The following is a 25,618-nucleotide window of genomic DNA, read 5'->3' on the forward strand; positions in this document are numbered from 1 at the left end:
CGAGAAATGTATAATTTCCTTCACGTTCGTCATTGAATGTTTTTAAAAACAAATATCACCATATTAAAATCATATATCGCTTCAATAAATACCGACCAAAAATAAATGCCAATCTACGAATTTTCATAATCGAGCAAAAACACTACAAATTAATTCAAAGTGTGGGATAGTTGACATTTAAGTGCGATGTTCCCGTTGTCGACAAAAAATCCTTATATAAAACGAGTTAATGGACAAATTAAAAAAGCAAATAAAATACAATCAAAGGGCACCCTTTTAAAAAACCATCGCTAATGAATTAGGAGTATTTGAATTCACACCTATTGCGTTCACAGGTAACTTCGTAAAAACTCCAATATGATTTTCATCACTCCATTCAGGTCACTTGATAACTAAAATCTACTGATAAACAACCAGATGATGAAATCATATAAGATAACGATTAGCGGCAAAATCTTCAATCATGAATGGACTTTGTAGAAAATATGGCCATTGTTCTTGCTTATCTCCACAAAATAATTAGCAACAAGGGAAATCATAAAAAAGTGTGTACGTGTGTTTATGTGTCTGTAAAATTATTATTACCGAATGATTTATCGCTGTACAATCCCCTAATTGAACGAGGAAAATCAGACAGTTTGTAAATTTTAAAATAACTGCAATCCTAATTGTACGGTAACGAACAATAAAACAAAATAATTGTCAAGGGAAAACAATTAACATTATTGAATTTTAAAAGACATCTTAGAAATATAGTAAATAATGATGAAAAGAAACACTTGAATACCTAGTTTGAGGCACTCTCAATGTGTGTTCTAAATGCCACAACAAAATGAAATTATCCTAATTAAGCGTTGAAAAATTTATGTGAACAAAATGCGGAATACCACCAAGAAAATAAAAATTTAATACTTCAAATACAGTGAACTACTTAAAAAGACTGTAAAATAAAGCCATCGCATTCTCCCTAATAATTTTTAAACTTAGTTTTGAATGAAGATAAAAGTTTTTGTAAGAAATATGAAGAATTTTCTCAGCTTACTTTACAAATGTGTGGCACTTAACTACAAATATTGTTTTTAAATAAGGCTTAATTTAGCGCAATTCATTTCTCATTTAAAACAAACTTTACAGACTATTTTAACGATTTATAAACGCAGAATTCTCATGAGTGATGATGATATATGGAGACTTGAGTTAAGCAAAATATTTTGCGAAGACGCAGTTTTCCAGAGAACTATTGGGGGAGTAATGGAAGACATTTTTGGTGCTTGAACAATTTTCCCCAAACACTATTACATTTTAGAGAAGCAGCCTACGAAACAATAGCACCATTTTAATCAAATCAAATAGGCCTTCAGCGAAAGGAAAAACTGAGTGACCACGGAATATGCTGGCACGAAAACATCTGAAGGCAACATTCATCGAAAGTGGTGTCACCTGCGGCACTTTCTGAGTTACTAATCAGCACGCGCTCTATCAAGAGAAGAATCTATTAACATTAGAGGGTACCGGCAATTCAACTCGTTGACAAAAGAACAGTGGAATCACCACCATGGGTCCACATATTTATCTTGCACTTAAAATGATTTATGCTAAAAGTGATAACTCAAGATTAACAGAGATACAATTACTGGCGATGAAATGCGTCACCTCGAAAATCTGCACACGAGGAAAAAGACCTGGCACCCTCGCCTGATGAAACAAGTAGTCATGGGAAATTGAGAGCCTCAATAAAACTCGAATACATCCAATCGGTTTTGGATTTCCACTATGCATCCTTGCACGTCCACGAGACCGTTGCATGGAGTCCACACCATTCCCAAGAAATTTACTACACGTGGAAAGCCGTAGTTGCTAGCACACCGATCCTTTCATAGGGAAACCCTGGAGAGGGGAGGAACTCGAAATGGAATAGAGATGACGAGAACGTAGTGAAAGAAGCGAAGGGAGAGAGGGTGGGAGGGAGGAAGGGAGAGGGACGCACGTAGCCTTACGCCCAGGGCGTCCTATCCCCTTCGAAGCGACAAATGAGCATCGGCCGTGACGACCTAACGCCGGAGACCACCCGGCTCATCCCACACGCCATAATAACTGACACCCAGGGATGGGACCCACTCTTTAGAAGAGTAAAAAGAGGTGGGGAGAGGGTCCCTTCCATATCTATGACCGAAATAAAAATATAGAAATGCATACACACTCACAGCATGGAAAAAGTACTACATTCTATGGAGAGCACCGTAATATTATAGGATACCGGCCGGCATGGGGCGCAACACATCTCTCGGGCGGAGGGGAGGAGGGAGGCGAGCGGTGTGTGGTCCAGGGGTGGGAGAGAAGACCGACGCCGCCGAAATGCGAGGAAAAAAATTCTCCGGGACCGCGACGAGCAGGAAAAAAAGGGTGAACCTCGTGTGGTACTCCTAATCCGGTGTGTGTTTTGGGATCTCGCCTACCCGTCCTCGTCTGCTGCGGCGTCGGCCCCGGCTTCCTTGGAGCCGGCAGTGGCCGTCTCCTTGGACGCGCAGGACAGGATAACGCCCATGGCCGCGGTGTTGTACCTCCTCCTGTTTCGACAGTGGCGCGCGGCTGTGAGGAGATGGCCGCGGATGCACTCGGGAAAGGGGCTTTGTGGGGCGATAGGGGGCGAGAGGGGGCGAGAGGGGGCGAGAGGGGGCGAGAGGGGGCGAGAGGGGAGCGGTGTGCGTGCGAGGGGGCCGGGGCGGGAGGGGGCCACGGAGGTGGGGGAATGGGAGGGGCCGGGGCAGGGCGAGGATTTACAAGGGAGCGGTGAGTGGGGGAAGGGGTACGGAAGAGAGTGCGGGTAGGGGAGCTAGGGAGTGGGGGGGGAAAGAGGCCTTTCCGATGGGGTGGGTGGGGCGGGAAACCCCTTAATAATTTCCCACCCCTTCCTTCTCGCCCTCTCCCTCTTGCTTGCTTTGCTCTCTCTCCGTCTCCCCACAGCCTCCTCCCTCTCGAATTCGTCACCCCTCCTCCCCTTTCCGTCCCAAACCACCCCCCGCGAAGAGGACCACCACCTCGTCTAGCCTTCTCCACCCTCTCTCCTTGGGCTTTCAGGGAAACGTCTCCCGTCCAGCCGCTCCCTTTTCTGCACAGCCTCGCCCCTCGCAACGCCCCTCCTCTTATCTATCTCTCTCCTTCCTCAGTTTCCCCCAGACCCTTTTCTCCCTCCGGCACACCATCTCCACAACGCCCCGCCGTGCACGCGCCGAAATACCCGTCCCGTCTCCTCTCACTGCCTTCCCCCGCCCACCCCCCGCCGTCCTCCGAGAGAGAGAGCGTGCGATGGTGTGGAGGGGGGAGAATAAGGGGAAGCTGGGGTCCACCGAAATCGATAACGCACTCCCACGCACCCGGCATGGAATACGCACACGTCGTGTCGCCGGCGTCGGGAGGAGGGGGTGTAGGGGGAGTTGGAGGGTTTAAAAAAAGAGGGGGGAGTGATGGGGCGGATGGGGAGGGAACTGAGGGGAGGATGTCTCCCTTGCACCCCTCTTCTACACCCCCCCCGCCTAGTTCCCCATTCCACCCAGCCATCTCCCCTCTGTACCCTTCTCCCATCCTACCCTTCCGTCTGTACCTACCCTTCCCCCATAACACTGAACAACTCCCCCACCTCTCTCGTGGAGAGGGCATGACCACGCCCATGTCTCACGGCAATCGCCCAGAGTGAGAGAAATACAGAGAGAGGGGGGACAGAACGAGAGATAAAGAAGAAACCCGATCCCGCCCCTCCTTTTATTGACTCGGTCTTGAGGCGAGGAGAGGAGGTGGGAAGGAAAATCAAATAAGTAAAATAATACAGAAAAATTAATGACGGGGGAGGGAGGGGGCGGGAGAGCCGTTAAGGATGTGGCGGCACGAGAGACAATTCATATATTTTCCGGTGAGTTGAGATCGAGAGGGTGTGGAGCAACGCTGATGAGGTAGGCGGCTGATAATGAAAGAAAAGAAAGCTTATCTCACTGGGGGCGACGTCCACCCGCCCACCGGCTGGAGCCCCGTCCCTCACTCCCACCCAGGTACACGAAGGTCATGAGACGGCGCGGAATCGGGGGGGGGACGCTTATCAAAGGCGGGAGGAGGACGGAGATGAGTGAGTGGGCGGAGAGGTGAGGCAGGACCGAATAGGGGGCGGATGAGACGGGGGGCGAACGCGGGATGGAGACAGAGTAGGTAGTGATGGTTAGGGGGGTGAGTGGGATGGGGTGAGTAGGGGGGGTGGAGAAGGCGAGGTGTCCAGAAGGCAGATGAGATTTCGGCGCGACTCCCGCGCATGGGTCATTCATCTCGGGTGCGTGGAGTAGCCGCCCTTCCGGTTCGAGCTCCGCGCGGGTCCCTCTCTCCTTTTCCTCTCCTCCGCCCGACTTCCCGCCACGCCTTCCGTTTGACGGGCGGGGCGGGGGCGCGCCGGTGTGTTTGGGCGCGTGGCGGCCCGCGAAGGGTTTTCCGCGGGCGGGGGACGACGATCATGTTGGTCCTCTCCGTCCACCCTCCGGAGCCGTGGGGGAGGGGAATGGGGAGTGGAGGTGCACGAACGCGCAGGCCCGCCCCCGTCCAAGGCGCGCATGCCCCTCACCATTTACACACACACATACACGCGAACGGATTCGCGCGGGCGACCGCCAGGTGGCGGGAAAAGCCGCTCGCAGGGCATCAAGGGAAAATCTGGAACCACGCGGGGTGTCTCGGGAGAAATGAGGGTGCGTGCCGCGTAAGGAGGGAGCGCGCGGTGCGAAATCATTTTCCGACCGTTATGTTATGATTTTTGTCGCCCGCCTCCAGGGTCTCCGGTTTGAATCCCTTATCTAGGATTGCTCGAGTGTTCATACCCCTGGCAAGCCGGGAATAGAAGGGAACTAGAACTAGTGTGCACTAGATCCAAAAGTTCGTTAAGGCTAGAAAAAAAATGCTGTGGGTAGACTTTTTGAAAGTTTCATTACGACAGAAGAAAGTTAAAAGAGAGACCAACAAGTGTTTTTGGAAGTGCATTGTTTTGCTTAATCGAGTCAACACGTACAAGGCGCGTGGTCGGATTCCCAACCCCTGGGCACGTCAGTGGCAATCTAAAGTTACCAAGGGGAATTAAATATTTCCGCTTTACACTTAATGCCATCCGGCCATGAGATTATACTCTCTAATTCAGCTTCTGTTACTAGGAACCTTATTTTGATGTTTTGTAACGAATTACGTACGATAGTAATCCGTTCAACAAAATGAGCGAATCATTTGTATTTTTAAGTTAATATTATAGACGAATTATTCAATAAAATCACTTTTTAGCGGTGCTCAGCAAAAAATTGAGACTTGTAAGACGATATTGTCCTTTTCTATCATTTTTAACATTATTTACAAAATTACAGAGCATAATTGGGAGGACATTTGGAGGACAAGGTCATACACGGTAGACTTATATTCTAATTGCTTTATCGACTGTTGTGCCATTTAGTGAGCGTCATAAATCAAAAATATTCATCTACGTATAAACATGAGACTCGCCACAAGAGCGTGTCAGGGGATTCTACAGGTAAGTCACCAGCCATTCGGGTAAATAGTTATTTGATTTCTAACATTAGATAAATCTTTAATTTCACAAAATATTCTCCACTCGTGCGTTCACGAATCCAGGAAGAGAAAGGGAAATAATAATACCGGTCTTCCTGCGATAAATTTCCCTTGGCGCTCTAACCTATTCTCGCCTGCCAAAGTCATGCGGAGCTCGAATCATTCCCTAAGCGTCAACATTAAACTAATTATTATTCAGATTAGCCAACAGCCCAAGGCATACTCCTGATAGACATTTTACCTAAGCAATTGATACATTTCAAAGCCTCACACTACATGAGACTAAATGAATACTCTATTAAACCCATCTTGCAAAAACCATTCCCTCCGCACAATTCCTACCTTCATTCATTCCGTCATAATTTCGGATCATTTTCCCACATTTTTACCCAATATTCTACCCTCTATCAGGCTTCAACATTCCACTGCCACTCAATATCCTCTCCCCCAACTGTCTTCCTTCCTTGGTCAAAATCGCCTATCCTCCTCCCCCACAGCATGCCTAGAACTTATTTATTTTCATCTGTGCATTTCGCTCTTTTCATCCTCCACCACACACGCATCTCAAAAGCCTCATGTCTACGCTTATCCACTTGCCCCCACCGACTACCTGAGCCGCCCAATATAACGCTACATATCAAAGTTTTCCCCTGCCTTTCTCTTTGCATCTTTGCTTAGGGTCCCTATCATCAGCTACCTAAACTTTGCATTCGCTTTTTTACCAACACATTTCCTCTTTGAATGCCCTTACTACTTTGCTCGACTATTTCTAAAACACCAAATAGGTAAAATATAAATAAAGGGGAGAATATTGAGAAGTTAGCATGGGGATTGCCTACCGTTTATAACATGAGTAAAATTGATAATGAAACTTTCTAAATTCTACGAGACGAAATACATATTCTAACAGTAAAACCTCGCCTCGATTCACCATTATCACGGAATTATTCCTGAATGACGACGCATATCGAAAGCGCAATTTCATTAATAAGCAATCATTGTCATTTTATTTTTATATTTTAGGAACAACCAAGCATTTTACTTTTCAGGACTTGATGTTCACCTGATGACTCAGCTGCCGGAATATTGACATTTGAACGAATATAGGAATACTGAGACTGCCTGTGTTCCTCTGATTTGGAATGTGATATAGCAACCGTCACCACTAAATTTTAGTGATGAATTGCTAACATTCATCAATAACCAGTAGAAGTTCCAGACTTGATATTGTGGCGTCCATATAAAAAACGGATCTCGGGGAACTAAGATATACAAAGAAATAAGGATAACCCATTCTACCGTCCTATACACATTTTCTTGATTTATATTTTGCACAGATTATGTATTCATGACATTTCCTATCCAAAAATTCCTACTCAAAACACTGACACTAATAAGCGTCTCAAGATCACCACTGTACCTGACGTGATTGTACCACGATTAGCCGAAGGTGGGCAATATTTTACGCTTGAAAACGTTGCCCATAGGCACTTAACATCACTACTTCAAATACGCTTTCGTTGCATCCACTTCCATTGAATTCTTTCATATGAAAGTCCATCAATAACTTTGGAATTAAAGATACAACTCGGCCAAGGTCAGATCGTGAGATCCCGCCAGTTTTAGCACTGGAATTTACTTAAGTATTCCCGATAAGGAAACGTTTCCGCAGCGGTCGTTCATCATCCACAACTCACCGGGAAGGAGGATAGTTCTTTAATTACGTAGACTAAAGGAGGGCAACGGTCTTTCAGAAAAGGTCTCAGGAAGGGACCAATACCGACAGAAATTTATAAATGCCATCCGTGTCCTTGCAAAGGAAAATTACACAGCAAACGAATGGAGCGATAATTTAAGCACGTGCCAATTTCAGCAAATCCATGTATATTTCGAAATAATTTCCCACCTAAGTGTGCACATATTTAATCGGCTTCTGTATGAAATGCCTGCAGAAGATAGCAAATATATTATTTCACAACATTTTTGTGCGATTTCCGGTACTGAATGTATTTCACCTAGTCTTTCTCACACTTGACACTTATAGTTTTGGCGATTTGACGCGAAATACGATGCGAAACGAACATTTATTCCATAAACATTTCAGAGATATTTTCCATAGCTGAAAATTTTATCCTTTTATTCTCGTAGTCCAATAACGCGTTTGGGTTAAGTATAAAACATTATCGTGCACACCACAGCAGTGACTCCAAAATTCAGAGGAATAAGTGTACTCCGTGAAAAAATACGAAACTTATCTGTCAGAAATGAGTGCCAATTACGTTTTTCCTACGCCATTATATATCAAACTAGGTGGGTTAAGAACAAAGCTACATGCATTCCAAAAGTAGGGACATAATGGAAACAATTCCGCGTAAATTAAATTACTCTCGCGAGGAACATTCCCTTTCGAAGCTATATAGTATATGCGACATACCACTATTATGTCCAATTCCCTAAAAAGGAGAGCTTTTTTATATTGGTCATCATACCGTATTAAATGACTCTGGTCGAAATTTTGTAAATTTCCCGCGACATCTACAAAGGAAAATTGACTGTCCTTTAACTTTCTTTTTTAAACATGAAAACGTAGAGCCCAATCGATTACTCACGTTAACGTCCATTGAGTATCTATTAAAAGAAATGGAAATATTGAGCACGCTGGTGGCCAAGATTCAAATCGTTTAAATGACATGATACAAAATAAAATTTCACGTCACAGCAGCCATTTTCACAAATACTGTTATGATAAAGCGCGAGAAGAAATTGATTTATTACATTGCGTGTAACCTTGACCTCTCTTTAGGAAAGAATTTGCACCCTAAAAATTCGTCAGTGACTAAGATGCCACAGAATATCTAAAAGCCTCGTAAAGCTCGTATATATTTATGGCATTCCGTGAAATTAATGAATTTCACTATCAATGAATGTTCCTACTGACATTAATTGGCATAATTATGCCCACTGCAGCCCTTATTTTAATGTATTTATTTTGATTATTTATTACACCACGGAATATTGTTTTTCCTTCTCATCCTCATGGTTCATATGATCCTGCTAGCCTTGGATATATTTCCATAACGCTTAGTAATCGGAAAAACAATCTAGCACGACTTATCTATACAATATTGTTTTTTGTGTAGGTATGAAAATATTAGCATGATATCATCGGAAACATGAAGCGGGTAAGAAAAATATTAACATTAGAGAGAGAGGTGAAGGTAAGAGTAGCGTTAGCCATGTAGAGTTATGGATAACTTATCAAAACGTATCGGATGAAATAGGCAAACCAAAATATGGTGCTCCCATTCAAATTTGTAATGCTTAAGTAATAGTTACCACAGAAAGCTGCTTTACAATACCTCAACGAATGTGTGTAAAAGATAAAGAGCTAGTTCGTCTTTTAAACTTCATCAGATTTTTTGGTACTGACAAACTCTTCAAATGAAACAACATTCAAAATATATGAAAACGGGTCTCCTCTAGCCTATGGAGATCAACTTTGCTAATAAAAATTAATAGTATACTATTTAAATCTGACCCTGCGCCAGACGTTATTAAGGGTTTTTAACCCAGTATCTCTGAGACATTTTAATTTCAAATGCCAATACTTTCTCGAAATCGTTCACTGTTTTCTTCAATTCTAACAATGGATTGAGAAACTATGCTGTCATCCATGCCACCTCATGAAACTGTATGCTTACAAACTAATCTCAACACACAAGATGCTCTTAATTTCAAATGAAATTACGATATGAAGAAATTGATAATGCATGATTTTACTTTATGATACAGAAAATGTCTTACAGTGTTTCGATAAGTTAAATCCTCACCTAGTTATTCAGTTTCTATCATGTCAATTATCAACAATCCCGTTAACCTACCGGCTTTCCAACTACACCGTCTACATGAATTGGATCACTACTGTAAAAAAATATTTATTATATTTTAATTAAGGTATTAACACGCTACATTCTGGATATTAAGTAAAGAAGGCTAAGAAAACTTATTAATTTCCCGCCGTTATTTTACTATCCCCGCGCAGTCTGTTCATATAATTATGAAAGAAGTCCCATTGTTTCGCTCCCATAGTTTTAGGCTCATGTATGAAATCTTATTATACATATAATTACAATTAATTTAAAAAATGATTTAAAAATCTAAGCAAGAGTTTATTGTGTTAATACCAACGGATATTCATATAATGTATTAATATCAAAAGACTCGAGCCATTGCCATTCGTGAATACTAGTCGGAATTTAGACGCTGAAATTCTTGGAATTTCCGTTACGTCGAAGTTTTAAGATTCCGAAGGAGGGCAGGAGTAGTAGCAATTCCAGCAGGCTAGCTATTACACTCTTGCAATTTTGCCTAGCAGGTTAAAACCACTGATACCCGATGAAGGATTCTCTTCTACCTTCTCTGCCCTTCCTTCAGTTTCTTAAGTCAACCATGGCCTATTCAAAGTACTCTTCATGATGAATTGCAGGTACCAATGAATATAACCATACTGACATTGTAATCGACCGTAAATTGATATTTGATCGAGTAACCAACGGAAAAAAGAATGAAGATATATACCGGACGCCAAGATTATATCACTACCAAATTGGCAAAATACAGTAATATTTAGAAAGGAGAAAGAGCAATAGATTATGTTCCTGGTATTCGAAAAACAAAATTCTCGCCGGTGTATAAAAACTGATTAAATTTCCCGGCCGCAGCACATGGGATGACTTTTCACTAAAGAGAATACTCGAAATATGATTGATGATGATAATGATACCATGCACCTCACAAACAATTCCGAGAATCATTTACGCTAGGCTGCTATTTGCTGCATCACGAATTTAGGAATTCATTCCTTAAATTCGGCCAAGTCTCTAATCTTTCTGATATTACTACTATTTTCTTACTAGCTGATGATGCTGCCCGCGACGGGTACGAAAGAACGGAAGAATTCCAGAGCCAGAAGAAGCTACCGGAAGACGTGAGTCAAAACTTATGATCAAAACTAATCCTCCAATATTTTTTCGTGAATTGAAGGGAAAAATATTAATGATATCATTACCAGCGACGCTTCACCTCCAGGTTAATAAATTATGTCCGCGCTAAGATACTACCTATCCTCAACGTGACGTTTATCGCATGGAGTTCAACTTCCTGTAAGGAAAATTGCTCACCTTTCACTGGAATCGCGCCAAAATACGTACGCAAGGTTTCCTTACCCTTTATGCCATTAGAAGGCCTCCGGATTTTTAACATACATGATTTAAAACGAAAGTACACGTACGCTTGATTATCACTGATCTTTCATAAAAGAATTCTTTCAGAAAAGAGCGTTGCCACGAATCTACTGGAAAGGTAAATAATCTGTGATTTATGTACAAAGCCAACGAAGTACATTTTTAAGGTTTCGAATGCTCTATCAATAGAATTTCCTTCGTTGGGATTTACGTAACTAATAATAATCTCCACCGTAGATCGCAGTATAATTTTAGCTACGCTTTCGAAGGCAAACATCACAGTTCCCAAAAGAAAAATGGCATGACTCGAGAATATTAACCCAACAACCCCCCACCACTAGGGATCACACGGGAGGGGCCGAATCAATGGGATTTTCACGCACGACCCGACCCCAGTTCACGGAAGAATAGGCCGAGGCTGTACTTTTTCTCTCTCCGACTCACGTTAATGTAGGGCCTTCGCAGCCCTTCCTACACGACCCCTAAAAGGATACCCCTCGAGCACCCTGGCTTACGCTGAAATATCGATCGACACTCTACCCTTGGCCCACATTGCCGCCGCGTGAGCAGCTGACTCTCTCTCGCGGCGGCGGGAGAGACTGTTGGGGAGGAGGGGAGTGAGAGAGAAAGGAAATGGCGAGGGAGGGAGACGGCAGCCAGGGTTCTCGACCTTCGCCAGCGGCAGCGAAGGGGTATGTTCCCTTTCGTCTCTTTGGGTGTTCCCCAGCGCCGCGCGTTTCGGCACCGGAAAAAGATCGTCCCGCGAGGGTCAGTTACGCAAGTCTCCACGGTGCGTCGGGATGTTGCAACGCAGTGCGGCAGTGGTGTTAATTCCGCGAGTGTGGTGCCCGAGGCACAGAGAGGGAGTTTGGGGGCGGAGGAAGTAATGCCGGGGAGGGTGGGGAGTCGGGAGGGCTTGTGCTGCTGTCGTTGCAGCGGCGGAACGCGAAACCGTCAGCACGCCTCGAAAACCTTCGCCGCACCGCGCGCAAGAGCGGTGCGCTGCATCCAGTCCCCCCATTGTCGCCCGATTAACGACCGCCCCGCGGTTACAATGAGCGCTCCGGCGAAACGGCGGGGCGTGCATGGGAAGCTGACGGGAGAGGAATGAGGCAATCCTCCCCCCCCTTCCCTCCCTTTGGTCCCACCAGTGCAGAATGCCTGAGAGGCACGCTGAAAAGGGAGAAGGGCTGTATGGGAATCGCGAGTGTACGGCGGTTTCGGCGACACTTTCTCAACGGTCGGATCAATACAAGGCAGGGAGTACTGACGTCAACGGATTTCCGGCCCAGAGCAGAAGTATGAAATATCACGGACGAGTGATGGGAGCGGGAAAGTGACGTAGCACCCGCTTTGCTGACCGTAATACTGTCGTCCCCAGACGATGTCGCTAAAAGCGAGATGTCATCCCCAAGTCTTCGAATCGTTCCACACATGGCTCCAGATTTGTCATGCTCGAAACCGGCCGCATGACCAACGGAGCAGATGACAAGGATAATGATGCATCTGATTATGCGTTCCCTTTGTTGTAACGCAAATTTATTATTTAAGACATACAAAAAATTTCCTAAATAACCTTACCTTCACTACAGGCAGCATGATGGCTATTAAAAAATATAACCGAGCTGAGTAATACATACCTACAGTTATATATCACTTTAATTCTCTTTTGATCCTAAAATGTTTACATTATCACTAAGTTGTTCTGGCATGAAAAAAGCAGCGCCGGGCGAAATTTTAGTCAGTAACGATTTTTCGTCTTTAAGGCCAAAAAAATCATTTAAAAAATTCAACCTTTGAAAATTAAAAGAAATATATAATACAGGAAATTCCAAGGGCAAATTACTTCGCTGACTCGATGCCTAACCACAATTTCTGTAAAAGAGTCAACCTTCGCAATTTCCAGCTTTAAGTTAGGATTGGCCTCAAAACGAACTGCAGTGAGGAGCAAACAGCGTAATATCCTCAAATATGACTCACGCCTCGTAAAAGATAATTACAGCTCCATTGCATCGCCTTCCCGCTTATTTGAAATCTGTCAGGGGAATAATTTGCGACGGGCGTCCCATTTACGAACGCCCGCGCATAACAATAAACTGTCGAGGGAGCATAGGGCGGAGTATCAACAGCGGGTAATGGAAAGCTTTGAACAGTTCCAAAAAATTAATTAGAAACCTTTTAAGTCTTGAATTCTCTAGTTTAAACGTAAAAACGTTTACTCGGGATTTTTTACAATGCATATTTTACTTTAATTGCTTTACTTCAATTGTTGAGGTATTTTTTGCGCCATGAAAATGACGCAGTAAAGACGTAGAAATCTCTTATTTGCTAAAAAAAATTAGTGCGGAGCCTTCAAGGTTTCCCATTTGACACCATGGATACCTGAAGATTCCACGAAATAACACCCGAGCAAATTGAGTACATGAAACGCCATAACTACGCTTCTCTAAATCGAATCGATCGCAAAAAATGAAAGTGAAGAAGCTGTCTCTGGTATCTTTGTTTCTAACTCGGTCGAAAAAAAAAATTACGTACCACTTGGGGCGAGCTGGAAATAGGGGAGGCCGTGGAAGGGGGCAAAGAGGGATGGGGAGGGTTGTAGGCGCGCATTGGTAAGAGCGAGCGAGTGGTGTGAGGGAAGTAGAAATGGCGAGGAGGAAGGGGTGGAGAATTCGCGGGAGGCTGGGATAGAGATTAAGGAGCAGGAATGCGAACGCAAAAGAGTGAGGCAGACCATGGGGGAGGGAAGGAGAAAAGGCGAGTGGAGGGGGGTGCCGAGGTGGACCCGTAAGGAATGAACACGGGGAGGGGTGAAGATGGGGATAAAGGATTGGAGGGGACGGTGGCTCGAGGGGCATGGAAGAAGGGTGGTAGGACGGGGGAGCTGGTTTTGAAAAGAAAGAGAGAAGGACGTCTCGAGGGTGTAGAGCGAGCCAAGAAGGGACGTGTTTCGGGGTGGGGGAGGAGTTGTTTGATCGGCGGTAAGGGTTTAGGGGCTACGGAGGATAGAAAAAAGGAGGTACAGGGGGGAGGGGGGACATTAAGCAGGAGCGCCGATGCACAAAGGCGGTCTAAAATACTCCTCTGCGGATGCTCCCGTACCTTTATTGGTCCAGCGCCCACCCGCCCGCACGCCGCAGCGTTATCAATCTACTGCCGACGAGCGGCGGGCGCCTTCGCCATTAAGTCCAGCGCCGAGTCCACAGCATTGAAAACGCAAGCGAAGCACAACTGAGTGGCAGTGATGATAGCAAGACAATAGACAATGAAAGGGTGCGATTATTCAAATATCTAATCAGATTGCGCAGCAAGCGAAATGTAGGCACTTTTCACGCTTGAGGATCGAGATGGATAAGCAACGCGCTTAATTAATACAGATAAAGAGGAATGAATAATCGAAACTTGAACGCGATAGTTGCCGAAATCGAGCGAAGTAAGCCAATAAAAGTGCCAAAAGCTTCGATGCCTAATGACACAGAGCACTCGCCAACAATAAGAGCTATGAATATCTAGGGCTATTCTTGATAAAGCTTTCCTTCCGCCTAAGCTCAATGTAGAAGACTTAGTAAAATGTGCGGGGATATTTCTCCGCCCCGGGGTAAGCGACTCTATTGACACCTATTACTATTTCATCTATACTTGTAAAATTAGAGAATAATATTTCTCAATTATTTTATTGGTGCAATGTAAATGCCATTTATCGCTCTGCAGTGGACTTCCAGGAAAGTCTACCGACATTACTTTCAAGGGAAAGTTCAAGTATGACCTATGTCAAGGAATAAGTGAATAATGAGGACGTTCCCTAAAACCCAAGGCAATCGTTCGAATCCTATAAATCACCCTTAAATTTTTCAACTAACCTCGCAGCCAGCCCCATCAATTTTTAAAACAAATTTTGGAGATTTATAGGACTCTCCCTTCCCGCCCCCCCCCCCCCAGGGAACAAATTCATCCCCCTTTCGGCCATTTTCAGCTCGCCACCTCCAGGGTATTATTCTCCAAGTGTGCCGTTCTGCCCAATTCAAGGTTTCTGGTCGATACCGCGTTAAGAGTCTGCTTCGACTGAAACGCCCACGCATTTGCATACGCGTACATGCAACCAACACCCATATTCATACGGAGTGATTGGAGATCATCCATCGGAGCAGAATTCCCCTTCGTAACGTCAGCAGTGCCATTGTGTTTGCATGCGGCAGATCCACCACACTCATTTACTCGATATTCTACAATGTACGGTATTGTTTCATGTCGTTTTCCCAATTTCCTCCCTCGGTGATTGTAATGCCTGCTCGTGCAGAGGGCTTAACACACTCGGAAAGCTCGCTGTCCCGCTACGGGAATCAAATTCCCAGTTTCGGCGTAGGTGAGGAGAGGAATAGATTTCCCCGCTACAAAAGGAGGATTACGCCATTTTTTACACATCTGAAAATAAGCCAAAGCTTCACCCATTAGCTGCGATTATCCTTTACGAAGCGTGAAAAAGAAAATTCCCGCAGCTGCTTTGTTGACGCATTAATAGTTAATTAAGATAAATAGTTATCCCAGTTAATCAGATGATGCAACAGAAACGCCGAATGCCTGCTGTCACCAGATGTAATACCTTGGAATACCGCATTATTCAGCCATAGTCTCGAGGATACTATTGATTCGGTTCGAAACCATATTCCCTGGAACGGAATGAATTGGGTTACAGGGTCACCGGCAATAGGAAGTCTCTTATGTTGATGGGTGAGTGCAGAGGTTTCGGGAAGAGGGTGAAACTGAACACTCAAGTAGGGGAGAGATAAGATAGAAGAAAGTTTACAGGAGCGTGGCTTACGACAGAGGACAAAGAACGCAGAGATTGGATGCGGCTAAGTAGACGGCAGCCGATTACCTCCAGCCGAGTTATTCAAAGACTATGCTCGCGAGGCTGGTTCTCCCAAGAATTAAATTTTAATGGAGGTGGAAGCTTTTCGAGGAGATCACGCAAGCAGTAATATGGAGGGTCTCCCGACTTTTCGAAAGAAGTGATTTCGGCAGGCATCGTGCGCCGATTCATCCATTTCATTTCCACTTACAAAATGCCAACAACTAGGCTTCAAGCGCATTACGCATTTAGTAATAAATTAAATACTAAAACAAATAATTTCAAATTACATCGACCAGACTTCCCCAAATCCAGGAACTCTCTGGATTCTCAAGCCAGATTTCCGGCTCGCATTAACCGATGGCAAGATCACATACCGGCACCCAGGCTTCCGGTATGTAATCGTGATGATTAATACATTAAGAAACACATCTCATTTCAATATACTTCTAACTTGAGCGCATATCGAAACGTACTAATTCAATGAATCATGCCTGATATGACGAGAGAGAAACCAACACGAGCAATGCGGCCCCCGATTTCAACGCATGGGGTAAAGAATTACAATGCGAGGGGTCACAAAACTTTCAACTGAAATCCCCAATAATTCAGCACCCATCGCAGATATGGGAGGAGGAAATGTTCTCGCAGGCAAGAGCGCCCATCAACCTTGAATACTTCTGCAGAAAGAGAAAGAAAACCTCACGGAAATTCAATAGGGAATCGCATTCACTTTTACTCTTCGCTTTCTTTTCAAAGCAGCGATCAAGACGAAGAATCCAGGAAGAGTAAGGGTTTCTCTTTTCGCACCAAGCCTCTAAGCGTAATTAACCTCATCGAATCACCAAATAAACATCACCACGGAACGCAGTCCGACGTCGTCCACGGTACGCCCGTGGCACAGTGCCTGGGTGCCGGTATTTCAGAGACACGGGCGAGGAGGCCCCGCGCTGCACCATTAGTCCTCGAATCACAAGCCCCTCTGCACTGCCCAACCAGCCCAAACGCAAGAACCCGCACCAAATCCATCTCGACACTGGAGTCACGAAGCAAAAGTCCTTTCGCCACCTCCAACGTGCTCTAAGGGCGCGGGATCGAAGACAACAGAGGGTGTCAAACATGAATGCGGAGGTAAGGGGCTGGTTTCCCCCTTGTTCCTGCCTACCTTGGTTTTTAGTGATGTCGAGGAGATTAAAGCACTGCTTGCAGGCTCTGCTGATCAAGTTGCTGTCGGCGAGGAGGCTTGGAAGGAAGTGGGGCGGTAAGGGTCTTTCGGTCATGAGCTTGGGGGCTACCCCTCCACCCCTTGTTACCTTCCCCCTCCGTCCACCCCCCTTCGCGCTAAAGCCCCACTCCACACGCGGATGGGGTTGCGGGAGTGGGGGACCGTGCCCGAGTATCGCGTCATGGAGTCGGGGACCAATAGGAGCGTTCATGGCTCGACTATCGCGGGGCCCGGTTGGATGCTTCAGGGCGCCGGCGTACCAAGGGGGAGAGGAACCGTGGGAGGAGAGGAGGGGGACTCCTGTTCGCCCATCTACTCGCCGTGCCAATGGTACGGTGCCTTCCTCTTCTCCGCTTGTCGCTTTTCTTTCCTCTTTCGTGTTGTCCACCAGAAAGAAAAAGAGATGTTCCATCGAACACCCCCCCTGCGGACGCGAGTCACGTAGCCACCTCGGCGAGGAGAAAGACCCGAGGGGCTCCCGCCGAGGATTCACGTGAGCGCGGATGGCTGGCGGGATGCGAGCGGCGACCCCAGCGGTCGAGAACCGCCTGCTGCACGCAATGGGGACATTCGTTGTGGGATAAGAAGTCCGAGCCGCGTGCAGCGCGAGGGTTACCGAAAGCCGCACTTCTCCGTGTAAGGGTGACGCAGATTCCACCCCCTCTGCATTTTGCGTCAATGGGAAGATGCCGAGGCGACGAGAGTGCGAACAGCGAATTCGAAAAAATGCTGAATGATCTAAATAGGCTCGATATTGTCGAGGAATTCAAAAATAATTTTCGCTGACACGATACAGCACATAGCACTAACTGAAAATGATTAAAAAGAAGACTCCAAGGAGTCATTAAAGGAGATGCGAGCAGTAAATTCTTAATTAAGCCCAAAATAAAATACAATTTGTGAAAAACATTCAATAACAGGTCATAAGCGTGAAACACAAAGTATGTAGTCAATTAAAGAAACATACAGATTTGTGCTGTTTAAATCAATCATATTTTATTTGTGAGTTGGTCTACAACAAATGGTATGTGCCGCAAAATAGCATTTGAAATAAAGTTTTTAAAGGACATTTTTTATGAATTGTATATATGTACACTTTAGCTAAACGGATTAAAGGACCTTGCATTGTGGTAATCTTGAAATAGAAGAAAATGCAATTTTCCGCGAAAATATGCCTTCGGTAAATTCTTATGCTATTTTATAATTGTTAATTCAGTTTAGAATATTATTCAATGAAATTTTCAAAATGTTCACAATGAAAATGATCCCTTTCATATTGCAAATTCTTTTTATCCATGTCTGCTACTTAGTATTTATCTAAACAACTACTTGAAGTTTTCAAGATGGTATCTTAAAATTCGATTTTCTACGGTTGAAAATTCCATTGCTTTCCCTGCCGAAGCTTATTTTATGACTTGAAATGTTATTGCAGGCAGAAATGTGTAGAATTGTTCTCTACTGAACCTTCAATAAAGCACCCACCACCAGTCGTAGCCCTTCATATTGTGAATACTCGTAAATGTAAGACATCTTCAGAAAATTTGTAGAGAAGATAATATTTGAGATATTAATTCAACGTGATCGAAAGACTTCTTTAACTCAAAACTTCGTTCACAAAATGGTACATGCCATTGATTCCTTCTTTAATCTGTATCATTCCATGGGATTCTCTAATATTGTATGAAATCAAAATAAAAAAATGTCGATGCTACCGGATTCAACAATAATATATTTTGTCATTAAAGAGTTAATTTCGTCGTAGCAATATTGCAATTTTAGCGGGTGTTTCGATGTCTTTTGATCAATTGTTTTGCTTAAATAGCTGACAATCAAACAAAAAACATGTTACGATGAACCAAGGAAGGTTCTTAATACGAGATTTTACCAAAAATATCAATTAATACATGGATACTTCAAGCACTAGTCACCCGCATAAAATATTAAGGAATGCATATATTTGTGTCGAAAATTATTTTTTCCTTCAGTAATAGATAGACTCCGGCAGGATTCAATTAGACAGCAAGTGTCCAAGACGTGGAGAATGAGAGTAAAGAGAAAGACGATTAAGCAGTTCACCACTGCCAGTTTGAGACCTCCAGAGCCTTGAGCCAATCAGAATTAGGAGTGACAAGTGTTGAAAACAATAGTATAAAACAATTTTTTTCGACTTGGAAGAACGGTAACGGCCAGCAAGTCATGTTCATATGTATATCCCTTAACATCAATAATATTAATGGGTAGTCCACAGTAATAATATGACGAGTATAATATTTAGTAAAATCATTCACTTCCTGAAGATGGAAGTAGCACGGATGTGATTGTAAGAACTAGTTCTGATATCTATGCCACAACTCACGTAAACAGTAAACGTCGCGTGATTATCCCTATCCCGGTTCAAATGCGTACAGCGATGAATTTACACGGAAATACTGGGAGTCGATAACTCCAATGACATAAATTCTCACGCTTTCACGGTAAGCTTGTACAAAAATAAAAATTTCGGAAATAGAAGAAATGGACATTAGATTTGTAGGTTCCTGATCTTATTAAAATTATATTTTTTACAACAAAATATTTTCCGGAGTTATGTAGAAAAAACTGAAAATCGCGGAATCACGCCCCCAGCGAATTAAAACTTGAAGCTGAAGATGATTTGATGGGGAAATGTATTAGACACCAGATCATAATTAGCCGAGCCAGCTCTGTCGGACGAAGAGCGAATTAGAGGTTTCACGCTAAGCATTTTAACAAAGAAAAAAAATGATGGTTTCATTATGTCATTCTGAAGATGAAGTCATAAATTATAATTTTTTAATTCCATTTTGTCGTACCACAAGTTTCAACAGTTTTCGAAAAATTTTCAATCGAGAATAATTATTTGCAATGTTCAATTTTATTCCCACGAAAAATTTACCCTTTCTTAATAATTTTTATTCACACTAGCACCTTTCCTTTTGATGGTAACATTTGTAAAAACCTCCTTATACGAACCTGATTTCAAAATTCCAGTTCGTAAGGTTTCGCACATTTTAAGGCATTTGTCGAAAAACCTTGGAATGAAGCATATAATCCACATATACTACAGGCGTAGATAGTATTTTTTGTATTAATTGATGCCAGTTTTACTCACGATAATGTATTTTCTCTCTTTTAGTCGAAGATAATATTCTACCAGCAGCGGCTAAACATTGAACAAAGACAAAGATTTCAATGGCACACTTTCAATGTATATTTTAATTTCAATAATATGTCACTTTTGGAATCGTATCTCCAGCCATCGTTCTTAAACGAGCATGCAGACAATATACCTAGACTTAAGAAGAAAAATCTTTTACACTTACAGGAAGAAAAAAAAACGCAACAGCATTTACCTAAGCCCTAAATATTCGGAATTAAGAATTCGACCAGCTCCAGATGAATTTCTATTATTATCAGATCGGATGAATTTACATTGCATTTTACCCGATTAAAAATCTTGATCAATTGAAAAAATCTTTCATCGTTATTGCGTCTTTTCACATAACCTTGAATCATCATCTGAGATGCGATTGCGGTTCAATGCCTACCGTGCTAGGTGTTTCGCTGATTAAAAGTGGTTATAATCCTCACAAATATATCCACCCATATTTACGAAGTGCTTAATCATAGGCAGGTTAGTTTGGCATTATGTCAAACACGCCGTCCGCGTCAACCAAAATAATAAAATGCGTGCTTTATATTTAAACTGACCAATTCAACACTCAAAGTAATACCCAACGATAAAATGAAACTAATTTCCTACGGAATTGCCTAAATGATTTTTTATTCGAAGAGAATACTCTATATTCAGGTCAATTGACTATTTTTGCAGAGAAAATACCAGAAAGAAGCATCGAGGATCCGACGGACTAGGGTTTATCTCCAATTCAAATTGATACAGAAATGATGGTGGAAAATAAAGTAACTAACGCATTCTAATTACTACTAAATCTCTACGATTCTCTATACTTAATTTTTGACCGCAGATATTCATGAAACATGAATTTGGATGCATGATTGTGACAGAATCGCTCTTTATCGGGACTGCAAAAGCTTTTTTAACTGTAACTATCCATTACACACACAGAGTGCTGTCAGCCAACCATGATGCTGGAAGCGAGAAGTTTGATTAAATTTTTTGCACATCCGTGGCCTCAGAAATCCTTTTCATTTGTCGCTGATATGATTCCAGCCTTAATCAAAGCGTCATTTAGCGCAGTACATTAAGCGCCAAGGACCGTCGCTTTCAAATGATAACCTTAAGTGCAGGAGTTAACGATCCTGTTTTAATAACACTTGGTATACCAAAAAGGGGACTGAACGATCAAGGGTTAGGTTGGAGTAGCTATTTCCATATTTTTAACTCCATATATTGAAAACAACTAAATGAAAATACGATTATCATACACGGAACGACCTCTCTTTTCTACGTACATACGCAAACAATTTTTTCCAACAATTTGGAAAGAAATATTCTACGGAAAAAATACAAAAGTTTCTTCGGATCTTTATGTCCTGGCCGACTTTTTCGTGAAGTATGCTAACATACTACATGTTGTTTGTGTACTTATTAGTACTTGGCTAATGTAAAATGTAACATATGTCGAAAACAGTAAATATATGCTCCATTAAGTGTTTATTGTTTCAACAAATTTCCATACGACAAGACAAGTCTCAACTGAGTCACTATGAATGTAGTCATCAACCGTCGATCATGCAATCAGGAGACTGATGCTAGAAAGATAAAAATAAGTGAGTGTAAATCTTTTCCGGGCTTTCGAAAATGATGTAAGTTAAGGAAAATCACTGCAAACCCCAGAGTATAATGCTTGATGACACAACTGTTTTGCGGATCTGTGAGTGCCAATTGCTAGAAAATCGAAGGAAACCCCACACAATAGAATATTCCAGGAAGAAATCGTAATGCTCCTTTGAAAGTGACGATTCCGCGAATCGATTCTTTCCGTTTCCACTTCAGCTCTTCTGCAAATAAAATTACTAATAATCCCTCCTCCACACGATTTTAAGGCTCTATCGACATTTTAACTGACATGCAAGAGAGTTAGGTGATTCATACTTCCGTTTTTGCAGCAGGCAGATTAAGTCATAAATTTTGCCTTGCACTGAATGATCACGGCCGCTTCAATGACCACTCCAAGGGCTTTTGCAATTGCAAAAGCACGGCGGAAATATTCGCCAACATTGAGGCATCCTAACGGGGTAAAAGTAATTCCTGAGAAACAGGTAAAAAATAATTCCTTCAACCACGCGAACTACAGTTGATTAAAGAATCAATCCCTGCATTCCTGTCTCGTCAACTGGCATTGATGCAATAATACTTTCTCTAATCATCTTCAGCTTCTTGCACTCGCAGTACTGGAAAATCTCTCCTGAATACAAAAATTCAGTCTCTTTGAGACTGAATTTTTATATTCAGGCCGTGAAAAATAAAACAGTCCCACTGAAAGGATTGCTCTTCATGTAAAATTTTAAAGGCTCACATTCTCTTTCAATTTCATTCATAAATTGAAAACTTAAAAATACAAGTTGTTTATTTTTCCCGCATGAACATGTTTTTCTTCTTAATAGTTTACACCCTGAAGTGATTTATCTTAAGCAAAAATATGCTGATATTTTTTAAATTGATCTACCGGTTAAGGTAGGTTTTGGATGGACAACACGACCAAGTGTATAGAAATATAATTTTAATAAACCGTGACGAATAGGAAAGAGCCTGTACAGAAAAGAAACCATGCAGCTTCTAAGGTCACCTCTTCAAGAACGTATATATATTTAATACGAACCTAATTCACGCTGCTCCATCAATAATTCATGGGAATTTATAAATTTAAATACCCTTTTATGGGCTGAAAGTACTGGCGAAAATAACAAATACTAAAGCATCGAAAAGAGACATCCAAGAAACTCGATTCTCATCCCACGCTAATATCTAATAAGCTCGAAAGATTACCCCCCACACGCTATCTACTTCAATCTACTAGGGTGCCTTTAATATATTTTTAGAACCTTGGGTTCCCTTTACTTTTCTGCTCTGAGTGAAGCTAAGGGGTAATTATATATTAATGATTCGGTGGGTGGAACCTCACGAATTTCAAACACCTTTCGAAATCTCTTTTGTCTTAGCCCAACCACTGAAAATGTAGCAAATGAAACCATTGCTTATACGTAGGTGATGTTTCAGCATTAGGGAACTGACTCAGAAGGTGGAGACCGCTCCAGCATAGCTACTCTTTTATTTCGTCCTGGTTTTGACTATCTGGAATCTGTGATTGAGATATTTTCCTGACTTCATATACGTGAACACCTCTTCCACAACACAATCATAGTAATTCCAATGAGGGAATTATTAATATCACGAGTATCTTAGCCAAAAGAATCTTTATTCTACTGATAGCTCAGATTATTAAAAAAAAACTGTGAAATCGTCACCTCTAATGGCGCATAAAGACAATTTTCTTAGTATCCATCGACGGTTCCTCTGCTGGTCCGATTGAGTCACAAGTAGTCTAATTCTGCAGTTGAGAAAACTAATGCATTCTAAAGAGTGTAATTGGAAAAAAAATGAGCCTTCAGTCTTTTATTCTGATTTTTGTGCAGTGAATAAAAAATATTGGCACGTTTCCACACGAATCCCCTTTAAATTCGAGCAATAGGTTGACAACACACATCGAGGAATTTAATTAGCATTACAGCCTTCTAAATCAAGTATTTTCACACAAGTGAATATTTGTGAACTAAGTATTCATCATACTTTCTGCTTTCCCTGCCAAGTAATATAAAACCACAGACACATGAAATACTCCAATCCTATCAAAAGACTTACAACTACGAAATAGTGAGCGCTAATGAATAAAATTTGTTAAGTCGTATGCGGGATAAAGAAGTACAAGAACCATATGAAGTTACGTTTTTGCCTTTACGTTCATCCCCTCATTAAGGTAAACCATAATTACACAGTTTCAAATTAAGATGGATAATTAAAGGCTGAGGGTTAACGAAAGTTGCAACCTATTATGTAATTACAACTGGAAGTAATTTCACATTTTTTTATCTACCGATAACTCCTCCAAAAATGTCGTATCAAAAGGCGACCGAATTTCATTTCAGCCAGATAACATATTGATATTGACACTCCTTATCATCCATATCATGTCTTACCGCAGATGTCTACTAACATCGAAAAGATAGACCACCGCAGATGCAATTGTTGACAATTCACAGCCACGCGCATTTTAGAATTATCCGAGAAAATACATGAAGAAGCATTTTTGTGTAATGTGTGCGCGATTTGAAGGGAAGGTTCGTTAGGGAATTTGTCCTATTCCTCTTTTTCTCTCTTCCGTGACGCTATTCTAGTAGCATTTTGCTCGCTCGCATTTAGGCAATCACCTCACGTCTGTTCTGAAGCTATTCCCACCGAGGATTGGGGCACATGCAGGGGTAACGCCAATCCGGGGCGACCCCACTGTCGGAGGAAGGCTGTCGAAATAGATCGTAGCGAAGATGGCTCCCGCTTAAAAAAGACACTGCGATCGGCGCATTGGATTTTTTTTCTATCCTTCCCACCCGCGTATGCATGATACTTCGGAATCCCTCTCCCCACTCATACTTCATCTCCCCCCCCCCCTCAATGCTTTGGATCTGCGTGATAGGTGCGTCACCCAAGTTTGCCCTGGTCCTTCACACATTGGGATGAAGCGAAAATGAACTTGCGCACGCATCGCTAATTCTCCCCTTCATTCTGATGCGACCGAAGGCACTAACGAACGAGTTGTGTTAATTGCTCGGGTCTATTTAATCATTTCAGGCGGATGTAGAGAAAGGAATGGGTAGGCCCACATCGATCAAGGTGTCTTCTTTTTGAGATCCTCCTCATCCCTCACTGACCCCATTCGTTCCATCCGCCCCATTCATACGACATCTTCCTTCCTCCCGGAACTTAACCCCGCATTGAGGACTTCATGATCAGGGTATTCAAACCGTCACCGTATTTGATGCAGTAGTCTCTTTCCCAATTAACATCAAGTTTCTCGCACAAATTTGGCGAGTATTCATTTTTCGTTTGAAGAACTATGAAAATTCTCCACACTTACAATTGAGGATACTCCGCACTATCCATGGACCATTTTGAACGAATGCCCTTAGCCATGCTAAAAGTGAGTGCGATGCCACATCATGACTCTAGGAATAGATAACATATGAGCATATTTCACATATGGCACAATATTAATAAACCGGCTAGCCACTCTAAATGGAGCACAATTCGAGTGTAGACCGTCCCTAATGTGAGCATTAGACTTCAGCAGTAAATAAAAGGACGGATGTCCAAAAAGTTCTAGCAAATTCATCGATGGATACTACAATTCAAATAATAATATATCATTCAAGACTAATAGAGCTTTACAGAAATTGATTTTCGAGGGAATACGAGGAAATGATGTTTCCGAACATTGAGGCTATATTGTACATTCCTTTTTTTTGTAAGCTTTTATGAATTCCCGATTTTCAACTCAGACTCGCTCATATGATTTCACTGGCAGCGATTCAATCAATTAAAATTTAATTATATTGACGACACCTTTAGGACGAATTCTGCCTTAAAGGCCGAAAGATCTTATGGTTAACCGAATGGTAGTGAGTAGGTACATATACAAAATCCGTGATATATCCGTTAAC

The 25,618-nt window shown here is 42.6% G+C and overlaps 1 protein-coding gene across 1 annotated transcript in view; it reads right to left on the reverse strand.

The window, feature by feature from the left end:
- Argk1 (Arginine kinase 1) overlaps positions 1-16,971 on the reverse strand; it is a 47,100-nt gene extending 30,129 nt beyond the window's left edge. Inside the window, exon 1 of the mRNA XM_071585709.1 lies at positions 16,844-16,971. The gene's annotated coding sequence lies outside the window, so the exon portion shown is untranslated. The remainder of the gene's footprint in view (positions 1-16,843) is intronic.
- Between the last annotated feature and the right edge of the window lie 8,647 nt (positions 16,972-25,618).

This window comes from Hetaerina americana, unplaced genomic scaffold (assembly GCF_022747635.1).
Source record: "Hetaerina americana unplaced genomic scaffold, ioHetAmer1.1.p SCAF_2, whole genome shotgun sequence".
NCBI lineage: Eukaryota > Metazoa > Arthropoda > Insecta > Odonata > Calopterygidae > Hetaerina > Hetaerina americana.